A 15,266-nucleotide genomic window follows, 5' to 3' on the forward strand; every position below is an offset into this window, starting at 1 on the left:
GTTTCTCTTCATTCATTTACTGCATATAATTATTAATTCACAATCAAGAGATGTGTGCCACAACTTAGCCAGTCTGATGAGAGCACTAAGTTGCAATCGTATCCATTTATCTCTTAATATCCTGCAATATCAATAACCATTTAATTGTTTATAGGTAGTCCTCGTTTAATGTCCACTCATTCAGCAACCATTCAAAGTTATGATGCTGAGCGAGGGGTACTTATGACAGGTCCTTATAGTTGAGGCTGTTGCAGCATCCCCACGGTCACATGATCATGATTTTGGTGTTGGGCAACTGGCTCACAATTATGACACTGCAGCTTCCCGCAGTCACAAGATCATCATTTGCAGCATTTACTGCTGCCTTCCAAGAAGAATGTCAATGGGAAAGCCAGCAGGAGGTTACAAATGGTGATCACATGACCACAGGATGCCGTGACCATATGGGATTCACCTAACGATGACAATGGGGAGTGCAAGAACTGCTGTCATAAGTCTTTCATAAATCTCATGATTTAAAGACCTTATGACCACATCACTTAATGATGGAGTTCCCAGTCCCAATTACAGTCAGTAAATGAGGACTACCTGTACTGTCCTCCCCAAGCCCATGCCTGGATAGATGTAAGTCAGGGAGAAAAATATTGTGGGGCTTTTTTGTGATCTTTGTGAACTTCTAATTCAGACTGAACCTTGACATCTATCAGTGAAAGACAACCAATGTCTTCTAGAGGTCATGGAGTCTCCAACTCTATGCTATGATGAAACAGCAGTTCCCAGGTTAGAGATGGCCATTGCATGGATGACCTAGACCATTTTAATTGCCTAAGTCACCTGCAAAGTATCTGTTGATTTAGAAGAACAGGCGGAAGAAGGTTTGAATTTCAACTCTTCAGAATGTACTGTTGTGGGCACTCAAATGTTGTATGTGAGATTTCATTCCTGTTAGCAAAAGAATCTAATCCAGTCAAGTCATTTATGGAAGTCTTTTTCCAGTCTAAACAGAGAAGTTAAGCTGTGAGTTAATTGTCTGGACATTGGTGATTCATTGACAAGCCTAAATATGAAGCCTGAGATTTTGGTTACCTATTTTGATTCACATTGTTTTAGCATGTCACTTGTCATCCAGCGGGCAAGGATTAACACAACAGCTACAAAACATCTAGCAACCTCATTAATCATGAATCAGTTTTGCTCTAGTATCAGAACCAAGTGAAAATGAAATGGATCATTTAGCCCAGGGAATGACCCAGCTATCCCAGTAGGAGGGACAGAATTCACCAAACCACTGGTCCCATATAAGTCCAGGCCTAACACCCAGACAAATATCTTAGGAATACCCAAACAAGTATATTACCTACTGTGCTCAGCGTGAACTAGATATCACCCTGAGTCTAGATGAGTCCTCCACTGATTGAACTTATGTAGAATTTATAATTAGCCTAATTTTTCAGTGAGGTGTCAACTGGGTAGCACCACATTTTGGTGAGAGCAGTGGAGGCTTAGACAATCATGGCAATTTTATGGCATGCCTGAGAGAAACTTTGAGGATCTAGTCAAGTGATTGCCAACTATGAAACTTGTTTCCTACAAAAGAATGGTGATGTGCTGCTGAGTTTCAGCTGTTAATTCCTAATGTGGGTTGGAAGGAAAGAGGCCTAACTGACCAGTTCAAAAGGGAAATAAGTCAAAGAGCACATTCATCAAGGCACTCAGTAATTAAGATAGCATTAGTTCACATATGCTTGGGCATCAATAGAAGATTTGCAAAGGAAAGGCAAATGTGTATGGGAATGGAAAACACATTTTTTTCTCTTTCATTCTCCTCTCCTTCCCTTAACCGTAGATCAGAGATGTCAGAAGTTGAACTCATGCAGCTGGGAGCTACTGACTCTCTAAGCACTGCTTTTGAAAAGTCCCATATCATGCAGAACTATGTCTATACTGTGGAGAACCTGGCTACTTTATTCATTAGTGCCCTGCTAAGACCTGGCCTTCTGAAGCACTATAACAAAGGGTCATACTTGTTGGCAGAATGCTAGAAAGCATTTGGCCCAGGAGAGATCGGAAAAGTCACACACTAGGCATTTCTATAAAAATAATTTTATTTACAGAAAGCAAAACATATTTAAAGGCTGTTTGCTGAGAGGAGAGATTTCTCTCAGCTGCGTATTCTCTGCAAGCCTACACAGAAGGGAAACTGAAACTAAAAAAAAGTTCAGGCAAGTTCCTCCCTTAGGCAATGCAACCATTAACACGTGAAAAGGGGACAATTAAATTCAACCTCTTCACCCGGCCAAAATGATTAGTTACCACAGTAACCTTAATCTGTAGTAGAAAACATATTAACAATACTTGGTGAATGGGGACATTTTGCAAGCAGAAACCCAAAATGCACGTTATGTGATTTATTGGGGAAAAAGAAGTCCCAGCCCCCAAGATCTCAGAGGTGATGAAATGAAGTTGAGCCCAGAGATGCAATTCCATAAATATGTAATCTTGGGCATCCAGATTGGCCCTAGTATTTTACTACCATGGATAACCTTCTAAAGTGGCCCTAGTAGCAGTTCTGCTATTCCTTTCCCTTTCCCTTTCCCTTTCCCTTTCCCTTTCCCTTTCCCTTTCCCTTTCCCTTTCCCTTTCCCTTTCCCTTTCCCTTGCAGTTTTCTTAGCAAGACTACAGAAGTGGTTTGCCATTGCCTCTTCCTTCCTAGGGTCAAGAGAGAGGGACCGGCCCAAGGTCACACAGCTGATTTCGTGTCCAAGGCAGGACTGGAACTCATGGTCTCCCAGATTCTAGCCTGGTGCCTTAAGCACTACATCATCTGACTGTTTTTCCCTTACCAATAAGCATAATATTTAGAAATTCACATTCCTAATTCTGTATAAGCATTTCTCTTGTAAATATTTTACAGATATGTTACTTTCTCTCACAGTTTTCCCTCACTGACAACACCCTCTTATATATACCATGAAAACTAAATGTAGAGTAAGATGAGTTTATACGATATGAAAGCATAATAATAATTATTTTTTTTTTCCTTATTGATGAAATGTAATACTTTAAATGTTTAAAAGCTTATCAGTTGAAGGGCTATTTGGCACTGAATAAGCAAGCATAATAATATCCATAAAGCACAGAAATGTTTAATTTTTTAATTAATCATCCCTTTTTATTTAAATCAGTCCTCAGAATAATGGTAAGTCTGAAATACTCTTCATCAATAACGGAGTTTGTCTTCAACTCCCCAGTAGAAGGCTAATGACAAGGTTCTCATATCTTATTTACAAAGTCATGCCCTCTAATTTCTCTAACTTCAGTGAAGCTTCTGATATTTTCAAAATCTGAGTTGATTCTACCTAAGAACCTGTTCCTCTTAGTAGCAATTGTCCTCAGAGGAACCAGAATTCATGGCATTTGATAGAACGTTGTAGGTCTTTCCTGGTCATAGACCTCTCCGTATGAATTTTCCTCTTGTGTATGTGTCAGAGATATTTGATAGAAGTTTGTAGTTTGTATTGAGATGATGATGATGATGATGATGATGATGATGATGATGATGACAATGACATGTTCAGATTTTTGGTACTGATTCCAGGATCAACAAACGCCATCATGTAGTGACCCCTGCATTTTTGGATGCAGCAGGGGGAAGGCTGTAATCCACTGAATCAATGAGCAAACTGAACTGCCTCTTCAGGATTATTTCTTTATTAACTGCTCCTTCTTATTCAGATCAGGTCTCAGGATAATGATATAGCATTTGGGGGAAAAGATGCAGCCCAGTAATCCAGCTGCAGAAGACAAAATAGAGAAGATCTCCACCGCCACCATGTATTTGCCCTTCGTACTCAGATAGGTAGGAACAAATGATATCCAGACACTACAAAAGACCAACATGCTGAAGGTGATAAATTTGGCTTCATTAAAGCTGTCAGGCAACTTCCTAGCTAGGAAGGCCACCATGAAGCTGATAGCAGTCAAGAACCGCATAAAATCAAGGACAGTATAAAACATAGTGGTTGAGCCTTCATTACATTGTAGGACAATTTCTTCAGCCATGGAGTAAAGATCTGAGTCTGGGAATGGGGGAGAAATTGCAAACCACACAGCACAAATTACGACTTGCACCAGGGAGCAAGATAGGACAATAGTGTTGGCCAGCCTTTTCCCCACCCATTTTCTCATCTTGGAACCTGGCTTGGTGGCCGTGAAAGCAAGGACCACTATGGTTGTTTTCCCCAAAATGCAAGAAAGGGCTACAGAGAAGATGATGCCAAAAGCAGTTTGTCTCAAAGCTCATGTCACCCTGTTAGGTTGTCCAATGAAGAGCAAACTGCAAAGGAAAGAGAGCAGGAGGACAATGAGAAGAATGTAGGTGAGGTTCCTGTTGTTGGCTTTGACTATAGGGGTGTCCTGCTGTTCAATGAAGATTCCCAGCACCAGAGCTGTGATGAAAGAAAAGGAGAGACTCACAGTGGCCAGAGTGATTCCCAGTGGCTCACTGTAAGACAGAAACGTTGTTTGTTTTAGAATGCAAAGGTTTTGAGCTTTGTTTGGATATTCATATTCTGAACATTGGAAGCAATCAACTGCATCTGGAAAAAGAAAACATCATGGTCAGTTTCTAGAAATACGAAGGTAGTGGGACTGAGAGTTGATTAACGGGATTCATTTATTCCTAATTAAGTAATGCCTGTTTATATTTAGCAGCATGCGTAAGTATGCCAAATCTTCTGAGATTTATATATTGCTTTGTGGTAAGGACTCTCCTTTTTACAATATCTAATAATGATTTGTGTCATAATCTTTTATCATTCAGCAATTTCCTGAAAAAAATAAAATAAAAGCAAAAAATGGTTTAGGTTTAGGTGGGGGTGGAAAATGTGTATTACATAATATCTCATATTTATCTATTTATTCTTCAATATTAGTATCTTGAATCACAGTTAAGAAGCCAGAATAGTTTTGCACAAGACAACTCTTACCCATCTGGTTTGAAATTTTCCCTTATGCGCACGGAAGGCAATCATAACAGCAAAAAGGCTTCCCTTCTATTTTCATCTTACTGTAGCCTGAATAGCAATTGTCATTGCAGAGAGAAAGAGGTAGAACCTATAAAGAAGTGAAACCGGGATTTATTAAAAGTCCTATGTTTTCTTTCAAAAAATTCTATCTCAATGGGGATTTCACTTTTAAATAATGAGTGTAGGATGTAGATGTCCCAAAATATCCTTATGTTTTAAGGCAATTCTATTTAATGAATTGAAGTTTTGTAGGGAATGAGAACTAGAATCAAAACGGAAGTTAGGAACAGAAAGAATTGGAGTCACAAAGGTACCATCATTTGGCTATGTGAAAGTAGAGGTCCAGAAGAACTTGCTTCCCATGCATAAATTAGCTGGAAATAGAGATGAATTATATTTTATCCCCTGAGTTTCATTTCCTTTCTCTACTTTGGCCACAGGCATTTTGTGTGGACCAAGGTTAACATGGTCCCTGACATGGGATCACCCCGTTTCTTTTTTCCTTCTCATCCATGCCAGGAAAGTAAGCACCAATGTCTTTCAAGGACGGGTGGAAGAACAGCAAACTAAGAGCAGCAGTTTTTTCATTCTTCCTGTCATTTGGGGCATGAAGGGGAACTTGGCAGAACATCCATCCATCCACCCACCCACCCACCCACCCACAGTATTTATCTCTGTATCCAGCATTCACTATTCCTCTGCTAATTCGTTTTTTTAAACCATTATTTCTCCATTCCACTGCTGAACACAACCCACCATATAATAAAAAATACAATCAGGCAGCCCAGAATCCTGGTATGAAAGACCAGTGAAGAAAGAAAGCAGAGCCTGAGGATGATGTGGGGGGAGACTTGCCGGAGCAAACCAGTATTTATATGAGATAAAGCAGATGGGAGGAAACATTGCTTTTGATGCAGGGAAAGAAAATGTGACTAGAAAGAGCCTTCCCAGAACCCTAGGGACAGGCTGAGAAAATCTTATTAATTCCTCTGTACCCAGAATGTTAGTTGGCCCATCCTGTTGGTGGAGCAAGGAAAAAGGGTGGTTCAGCCCTCAGTATGAATGTAAAAATGAAAATGAAAATTCTGGGTTAAAAATTTAAGAGAAAAAAGGTAACATCTACCTGCATGCTTGTTTGCACATACAACAGACAGCAACAAAGGAAAGGTTGCTGAGAAGTTTTTCTCCAAGGACTCAAGAACAGATAAAGATGGACAGTATGCAGAAGACATATAGAAGAGATTAACTCTAGGAAAGAAACCAATGACAACTTTAAAAAGAAGTTGAAAGGTGGGGATATTTCAGTGACAATTATGATAAGCCAGTCAGTAAAAGTGATGGTCCTGCCAGCTGTGGAAATGTAGACATTGAAGATGAGCAAGAAAAAAAAAAGCTGCAAATTATAAATTTCCAGATTATTACCTAGAACACCATCCATTGTAAGAAGAACTAAACCATCACTCCTGGACCAAACCGGGGCTGACTGCTCCCCAACTACTGTATAATGATTAGCAGATGGAAACTCTGAAAATCTGGACATGCAGGAAAGGGAAGATTAGGGGGATAAATACAATGTTCAACAAGGTTGAAGGAGAATAGGAAGGCAATGGAGTAGCTGAAAGGATGGGATAAAAACAATGGCTTGAATATCTGTGAAACAGTGATGAGTTATAATGTCAAGATGGTGAACATTTATTCATATAGTTCCTAGGCAGAGAACCCATTTCAGAGGCACCTGGTTGTTGTTGTTTTTGTTAGTTGCCGTTGAGTCGTTTACGACTCATGGCCACCCTCTGTATAACAGAATGAAATGCTGTTTGGTTTGCGCTATATGCCTGTCTGTCCAATGTTTGCATCCATTGTTGCTGTAATTGTATCAATCCATCATATTGAAGGTCTTCCTTTTTTCCGCTGGCCCTCAACTTTACCAAATATGATGTCCTTTTCAAGTGATTGGTCTTTCCTGACGATTTGCCCAAAGTATGAGAGTCTAAGCCGAGTTATCTTCACCTCTAGGAAACATTCTGGCTGTATTTCTTCTAAATCTGATTGGTTTGTTCTTCTGGCAGTCCAGGGTTTTTCAATAATCTTCACCAACACCACAATTTGAATGCATCAATTCTTCTTCTATCTTCCTTTTTTAATGTCCAACTTTCACAGGCATATGTGGCAATTGAGAAGAGCATGCCGTGAATCACACACACCTTTGTTTTTAAACTGACATCTTTACTTCTGAAAACTTTAGTCTTTGACGGCAGATTTTCCCAGCATCATTTGATTTCGTGATTACTACTTCCCTTGGCATTGAGTGTTGATCCGAGTAAAATGAAATCATTGATGACTTCAATTTCTTGTCTATTTCTTGTGATGTTGTTTATTGGTCCACTTGTGAGTATCTTCATCTTCTTCACATTCAGGTATAGTCTGTATTGCTGACCACAATCTTTGATCTTCATCAGCAAGTACTTCAAGTCTTCTTCACTTGCAGCAAGCAAAGTTGTATCATCTACATATTGCAGGTTGTGAAATGAGTCTTCCACCTATTCTCATACCTCATTCTTCTACATACATTCCTGCTTCTCGAATTATTTGTTCAGCATACACATTGAATAAGTACAGTGAAAGTATACATCCTTGCCACACACCTTTTCCAATTTTGAACCACTCATTATCACCGTTTTCTGTTCTAACGACTGCCTCTTGATCCATGTACAGGTTCCACATGAGTACAATTAAGTGCTCTGGAATTCCCATTCTTCGTAATATTAACCATAACTTGTTATGGTCCACACTGTCAAACACCTTTGCATAATCAATGAAACAGGTAAACATCTTTCTGGTATTCTTTACATTCAGCCAAGATCCATCTGACGTCAGCAATATCTCTCATACCGCGTCATCTTCGAAATCCAGCTTGGACTTCTGGTAGTTCTCTGTCGATGTAAGGCTGCAAACGTTGTTGAATTAGTTTCAGCAAAAAATTTGCTAGCATGTGAAATTAATGAAATTATTTGATAATTTCCACATTCTGTTTGAATACAGATCTCTTCCAGTTAGTTGGCCAGGCTGTTGCCTTCCAGACTTCTTGACATAGAAAAGTAAGTGCTTCCACTGCTGCATCTGATTGTTGAAATATCTTAATTGGTAATCCATCAATTCCTGGACTGTAGAAAAAACAGCTAGTCGATGTTCAGGTACTTAAGGAGGTAGAATATGATCAGAGGCACCTAACAGCCATCAACTAGAATAAGTCCTCAAGAAAAGAGATGCCAGCTTGGTTCATACTGCATTTTTCACAACACTAATGTTCTGTAAAGTTATTCCCCCTTTAAAATTGAAAGGTAACTTCCAATTGCATACAATCTGGAAATCCAGCTTGAATAAAATCAGTGTCATTTTTGGGAAATAAATCTTGGATTTCCCAAACATACCCTCTTTTTAGTATGGAAATCTCCCAGCATATATAGTAGGCATTAAAATTTCAGCACTCACTGTTAAAGCCTTGTGAATTATATATAGCTTTAATTACTTTAATGCCCTTTTAAGTGTGTGTGTGTGGGTGTGGGTGTGTGTGTGTTTAAACTAGGGAACCTTGAAATGCCAGCAGAAATAGGCTCTAAGCATTGGATTAAGTTCTGCTAAAAAACTTAAAGATTTAATGAGGAGATATAAGGAAATTATTTTAACCCTTACTATTCAGAGGTTTAAGTCTTTGTATTTCAAAACCTCTTGTCATTATTTCTTCATCTTCACAGTTTTAAACCTGACAACTTGAAGGACAGGATCTATTCAAATCTATAATTATGAAAACAAGAAGGGAATAAATGTGCACAGTTTGAAATACCTAGTTAAACACGTTGGGCCAGATGATCTCCTGTGGAGAAATGGTGAATATCTTATCTGGTGAAGCTACTGGGTCTATCCTTCCAACTTTGACTTTAACAAAGGTCTGGTTTGGGAATGTGACCCAGTTGAAAATATCAAATCCAGTCTCTAGGTCCCCATTTTCATTAAAGGAAACTTTATCTCCTGCAGTGTTATTAAATGAGATGGTTCTCAAATAGTGATGGAGCTGAACAGAAACAAAGGAAGACAATTAATAAGAAAGAGAGAAAGAGAGAGAAAGAGAGAGAGAGGAGGAGGAGGAGGAGGAGGAGGAGGAGGAGGAGGAGGAGGAGGAGGAATTTGCAGTGGTATTAGGTTATGGGTCATCCATTTAATATGACTGGGCACAATAATAGAATTACTGTTCCTCCACCTCTCATCTATGTTTCTTCCCTTCCACAGATATTTTGAACCTCTGCCAACCACGCAGCTGCTGCTGCATCTTAATCATTTCTTCTATAATATTGTGGCAATATTTATTTATTCATTTTTCAAATTTATATTGCTACCCACCTCACAAACAAGCGACTCTTGGCAGTGTACAAATAGCCAGATATTCCCAATTACAAAAGTTTCACTCAGTCCTGAAACTATGAGGAAAATGGAGTGGCAAGAGAAACAAAATAATCACTCCAGTATTCTCAATGGTTATACCCAAAGTGCTACAGCCCATTGCATTAGAGATAAGAGCAAAGGGAAGTGTTCACTCATTCTATTATTACCTGCCATGTTTCTTGATTGAGAATAATCAGTCTCCCACTGTTTGCCCTTGCTCTGTATTTGGATTTGGATGAAAACATGGCTGTCAAAGCATGTGCCACCGCATAGACTGCATTATAGATGCTGTAGCTCTGCCCAGTCATGGTGGTGTCAAAGACAGACTTAGGAAGATTCTCAAGCTTCTCTTCTCCAGTGCACAGCCATCCAGTATCTTCATCAAACTCATCTTGAGGAAAAGAACATTCAAAACCCTTTTCCCAAAACACTCTCATTAAATGGTCTTCTTCTTCTGAAGTTGGGTTTCTCATCTGAAGGAATTTATTGAATCCAGAGATCTTCTTAGAAGAAACTGCAAAAGTTATAACACCATGGAAAGAGTCCATAACCAGCATTCATTGAAAGGGAACTGATGTAAACTCCATCTGGGCTGGCATTATCCAAACTTTATCTTTTCTCTTTATTGGCATCTCTTCATATTCTATTAAATAGGGCACCATTCTAAAAATGGCAGTGACCTGGTTTTCACAATATAGGATAATAACATTGACAGTGCTCTTCATGATAATCACGTACATTTTACTAAACTCTTTATATGCACCTGCAAGATCATTAGCAAATGTTTCCTTGGCCATCTCTTGCATGAAGTCAAAGCAGATACCTTTATGGGAAAACAAAGTAACAGCATTTTGTATGAACCTCTCTCCACTCTCATTAGGTTGGAAAATTAGCCCAATCCAAGTCCACCTTAAGTACAAAAGCAACTGGAGAATACCCATGATCTGTTGGTCACCATTTGGGAAAAAACGATGAAAGAAAGCAGCTTGTATCTTGTCATCTATCATTGGAGAAGATCCATATATGAGCTAAATGTGGAAAACACAAGGAACATGGTTTTCGAAAATGAAATATTCATTATGTTTGAAAATTCCGTTCTTAATTTATGGTCTTCCTTGCAATCATTAACCTAATGATACTCAAAAAGAATTGATGTGCAGAATTTTCACTCAATAGCTGTAATTGTAGTATAAGTACAAAGCTGGAGGCCTCAGAAATGCATTAATTCAGGAAATGTTATACTAAAAATGGTCCCCAAATTTTAAGGGCAAAAGCTTCTTGGTCCTGAAGCAAACCCGTCCCAGCATTTAGCTAGTCTTCTCCTGATAGGAAACAGCAGAATAACTGAAACAATGAAGTCATGGTGGGATGCAGATGAGATAGGATGAGCAATGCAAGAACCTTGTTTGGTGTTCAATATGACCCTACACCTCTTCCAGTTTTGCTTAGTTCTCATCTCATAATCTGTATGCATACCAATTTGCATGCAAATATGGATATGCATTGCAATCCCACAAGTACTAGAAGGGCACATGAATGAATTTCTTCCTTTTCATTTAAATTATTTCACATTTTGGTAATGCATCTGCCTCTTACATTCTGTATTATCTTATCTGAATTTCAGGAGCAAGTATCATACAAATCAAACAGTTTTCTTCCCCACTTTCAAACCTGAGTAGAAAATATGCAGCTAACTGGTAACAAATGTTTTGTGACCTGAAATGCAACTGGTGCCAAATCTTTGGATCACTTTTCCCATGATCAGAATTTGGGAGAGGCAAAAATGGTGCCTTATGCTTTAAAGAGACTTAAGTCACTAAATTCAGGGATAAAATGCCCCACAATGCTGCTACATTCCATGGAATGTGCCATGGAAATCCTGATATCACATTCCATCTGATGGAATTGCCCATGTTCACTTAGGATTTATTAACTCATTGATTATTCTGATTTCAGGAGATGGAGAAGGAGAAGAAATTCTTGAAATTTCTCAATACTCTGATTGTGTTTACCAATTAGTAGCAAATATTAGCAAGAATATGTAATAATGTAAGAAACAGCCTGATTGGCGGGGTCCAGGAAGAGGGCCTTCTCTGCCAAGGCACCCACCCTTTGGAATAAACTACCCCTGGGGGTAAGACAGGCCCCCACTCTCCTGGACTTTTGCAAGGGAGTAAAAACAAAATTAAGAGCTTCCCATCCTGAATTGCATATTTTATATGCTATATTTTTTATGTTAGACTTTGTACTTGTATTTTTTTTTTGTATTTATATTGAATTGTTTTGGTGACTCACTATTTTTAGTATTTGTAGGCTGCCCAGAGTCATTGTGTATGAGATGGGCAGCAGAGAAATTTAATTAATTAATTAAATAAATAAATAAATAAATAATATAGTGTGGTGAGTCAGCCAGTTACTGTATTAACCTTTCAGTTCTCCTCTTTTCCCAAGCTCCCTTCAAGCTTTTCACAGTCCACTAAAACAGCTGTGTTTGGATGTGGTGTAAGGGAATTAATGATAACTCATCCATTGAGCATTTTATTTAACTTCTATGCGGTTTTCTTCCATTTGTACTACATTTTTTTTTATTATTTGAACTACTATGGAATGTTCATGGAGAGGAAGGAAGGAAGGAAGGAAGGAAGGAAGGAAGGAAGGAAGGAAGGAAGGAAGGAAGGAAGGAAGGAAGGAAGGAAGGAAGGAAGGTCATTCTGCAGTACAAATGTCAAGATAACTATTCCCAAATAATAATCCATTGATTTGAATATAAATACATGGTTGAGAAGATGTATTGATGAAAATGTATTGACATTATTATACAGTGTATTTTTCAATAACTCAAGGAATCATAGTATATTAATAGGTTTGGATTCAGAATGAGGAATAAACCTGGTTCAGTACCAAAAAATATCCATGCCATCCAGCCACCACATACTTTGCTCATCCCTTTTTGGATTGACACTTTATTTCCAAATCACAAAATGGAATATAAAAGAAGAATTACTTATTGGTTATTTGTTGTTATTTTGTAGACATAACTTTGTACATGTAACAAGGGAGGGGGAAAGTGCTTTCAGACCTGCGAGATTCTCTTACTGTAACCTTACAATAACAGTTGTATTAGTGTTCATGACTTTGGTTTCCTGGCCAGGACTACCTGCAAGGGTTGACATCAATCTTATAAGTCAGAAAGTGATTCCCCCCTCCCCTGCCTTTCCATTCCAGAGAACTAGGGAGGGCCAATTCTGAGATGCTTTCTCAAATTACATTTCTGGTTTGGTTTCATTTATCAGACCATTGTCTAGGCTGCGGCTCGTCCTTCTTTTCCTCAAGGTGATTTTCACAGCCCATTACACTTATTCCAAAAGCAAATCTTACCTGGGGCATCTTGTAGACGTTCAAAATGTTTGCCATGAAGGGACAGATGTGAGAGGTAGGTCCTGCAATAACAGATACTGCCCAGTCCTTGGCATCACACTTATAATTGGGGATGAACCTGCCCCGTGTTGAGAGAAGCTCCATTGAAGCAAAGTAGGTCCATCTGGCCATGAAATAACTGTTAGAGATGTGAATACCCAGAGTCGTGTTGGATAATATGAGGTTGTTCTCCTTGATCTCCTTTACAGCAAAAACCAAGGCCAGGATATGTTGGTAGTTCTGCAGGAAAAATCTGCAATGAGAGATACATCCCAGATCACATTTCTTCTCTTAAAGAATATGGCATTTCATATACTTTAGTTATAATTCAGCTAAACAGTATACAGAAAAATAGACTGTATAGTACCGTGCAGGAAATCATGAAAATGCATTAGCAGTCAGAAACTTTTTCCATTTCTCCAAATGCCCTGAATCATTTGAGTCATTTTTAAATTACCTGACCAGCAAATGTAGAATGTTCTAATAGAAGAGGATGAAATCTAATGAGATACTTGTATAATAATTGAAATATTCTGCAAAGATATTTCAGAGTGTCCTAAAACATGATTTTTGATGAAAGGGAAAATGCTCTTGGGCAAAACATAAAAAAATATATATATTTTTTCAGTGGATCGAGGCTGGCTGTTACGATTCCTTTCATTCATTATAAACAGTGTCCAGCAGGAAACAGATGAATTGCTTGAAGGAGCATTAATAATAACGATATTATGGTCTTTTGCAATTCTTACAGTAGGCCTATTTCTAGTCTTGTACCTTTAGCTCTTCCCTCTTCCCCTTGGGTGTTTTTTTTTTTTTTTTTTGGGGGGGGATGAGTTTTGAAGCATGCTTGAGGGCAAACATTGTGTGTCACTGTTTTTCTGGGATCATGAAAGACCTCCAGAGGGCTCCTTAATCCTGGGAAAAGAGGTTGCTGTTTCATTAGGGCAGACAGGGCCCTACATTTCTGCTCCCTGCAGCTGTCTGGAAACAAATTCAAAGTGCTACACAGCACCATTGTTCCCTCATACTCAGAGAAACAATTAAATCACTAAAAGTTGATGATCAATTAGCTACAAAGGGTGATTCGATAGTACAGCACTGATAATTCATTCCACACTAAGTAAATGAGAAAAGCCCAATATGGAAATTGAATAAAACACTGGGGTGAGATCTGTCGTAACTGTTTGTGTGTGTTTGTGTGTGGGGTGTTTATTATTTATTTTCCAGGTAAGAAATATCAGTAGGGATCAATCAATATTGCTTAATAATTAAGGAACTAACCATCAAGAAACAGGAGAAATAGCTTGTGCTACAAGTAATAACAGTAATTAACTCGGTCCAGGCACCACATTAGAGAAAGATATCTGGCTTGAGATATGCTACCGTTAAGAAGAGAAAGTCTTTACATGAGCTCATCAACCAGTTCTTCAGATGGATGCCTTGTGAAACTCATTGGATCAGATGCCATGTAGAACTGAGATAGGATGCCGGCCATTATGAAATCCCCTGAGAGAAAATACTTGTGCTTAATAAGGTGAGGCTTCCCCACAGCACATGCTGTAGGAGCAGGAATAAGGCATGTAATCCCTGGCAGTAACACTGCCATTACTGCCATGAAAAATAACATCTTCTTCAAGAAAATGTATATCACCACATAGGAACAAGTTCCATCCGCAACAATGAAACATGAAAAAACTCTCAGTAATTAGAACAGCCCACATATGTATATTTTTTCTCAAAAAGCAGACTGTTGCATCTCTGGCTCTCTGGTCCCACAATTAATAGCACCTTTCAATCTGGAGCTGTTCTTCTAAATTGTCCCTTGGAATTCCTCAAGGATTTGAGAAGAAGCTACATTACTAGGACTTCTTGGGTAATTATAGTGGAAATTGATGGATGTTCAGTGAAACTCCTTAGGGACTTTGAGTAGAAAACAGAATGACAATATTGATGGGCTAGGAAGAAAAGGGGTCATATCTAAAAACAATGTAGAAGCTAGAGGGAAAAAAAGAAAAAAAAAAGAAAATTCTAATGAACAAATGCCAAACAAGAAACATTTTGCTCATTCTGTAGCTGTAAAGATGGAATTCTCTGCAACAAGAGAACTACCCAACTTACACTACCGCCCACCCTGCTGGATTCTAGGAAGTACATTCAAACATGACTTTTCAAAGAGCCAAAGATTAGTGGACCCATCATGCTATACGCTCCCACCCCCCCCACCCCCTTTATTGGTTGTTTTTTAGAGCTCTTTCAGCACTTGGGTTATTGCATTTGTCATTTAATTCTATCCTGACATTTGCTTTTAACCATCCTTAATGGGACCAGGTTTGGTAAGCTGTTCAGAGTCCTTTGGGATTGGAGAAGTGTGTAGTGCCTAG

General features: G+C 38.7%; 1 pseudogene; it reads right to left on the reverse strand.

Annotated features, from left to right (window-relative positions):
• Nucleotides 1-3,703: 3,703 nt before the first annotated feature.
• Nucleotides 3,704-14,491, reverse strand: LOC134496998 (vomeronasal type-2 receptor 26-like; annotated as a pseudogene).
• Between the last annotated feature and the right edge of the window lie 775 nt (nt 14,492-15,266).

This window comes from Candoia aspera, chromosome 4, assembly GCF_035149785.1.
Source record: "Candoia aspera isolate rCanAsp1 chromosome 4, rCanAsp1.hap2, whole genome shotgun sequence".
Lineage (NCBI taxonomy): Eukaryota > Metazoa > Chordata > Lepidosauria > Squamata > Boidae > Candoia > Candoia aspera.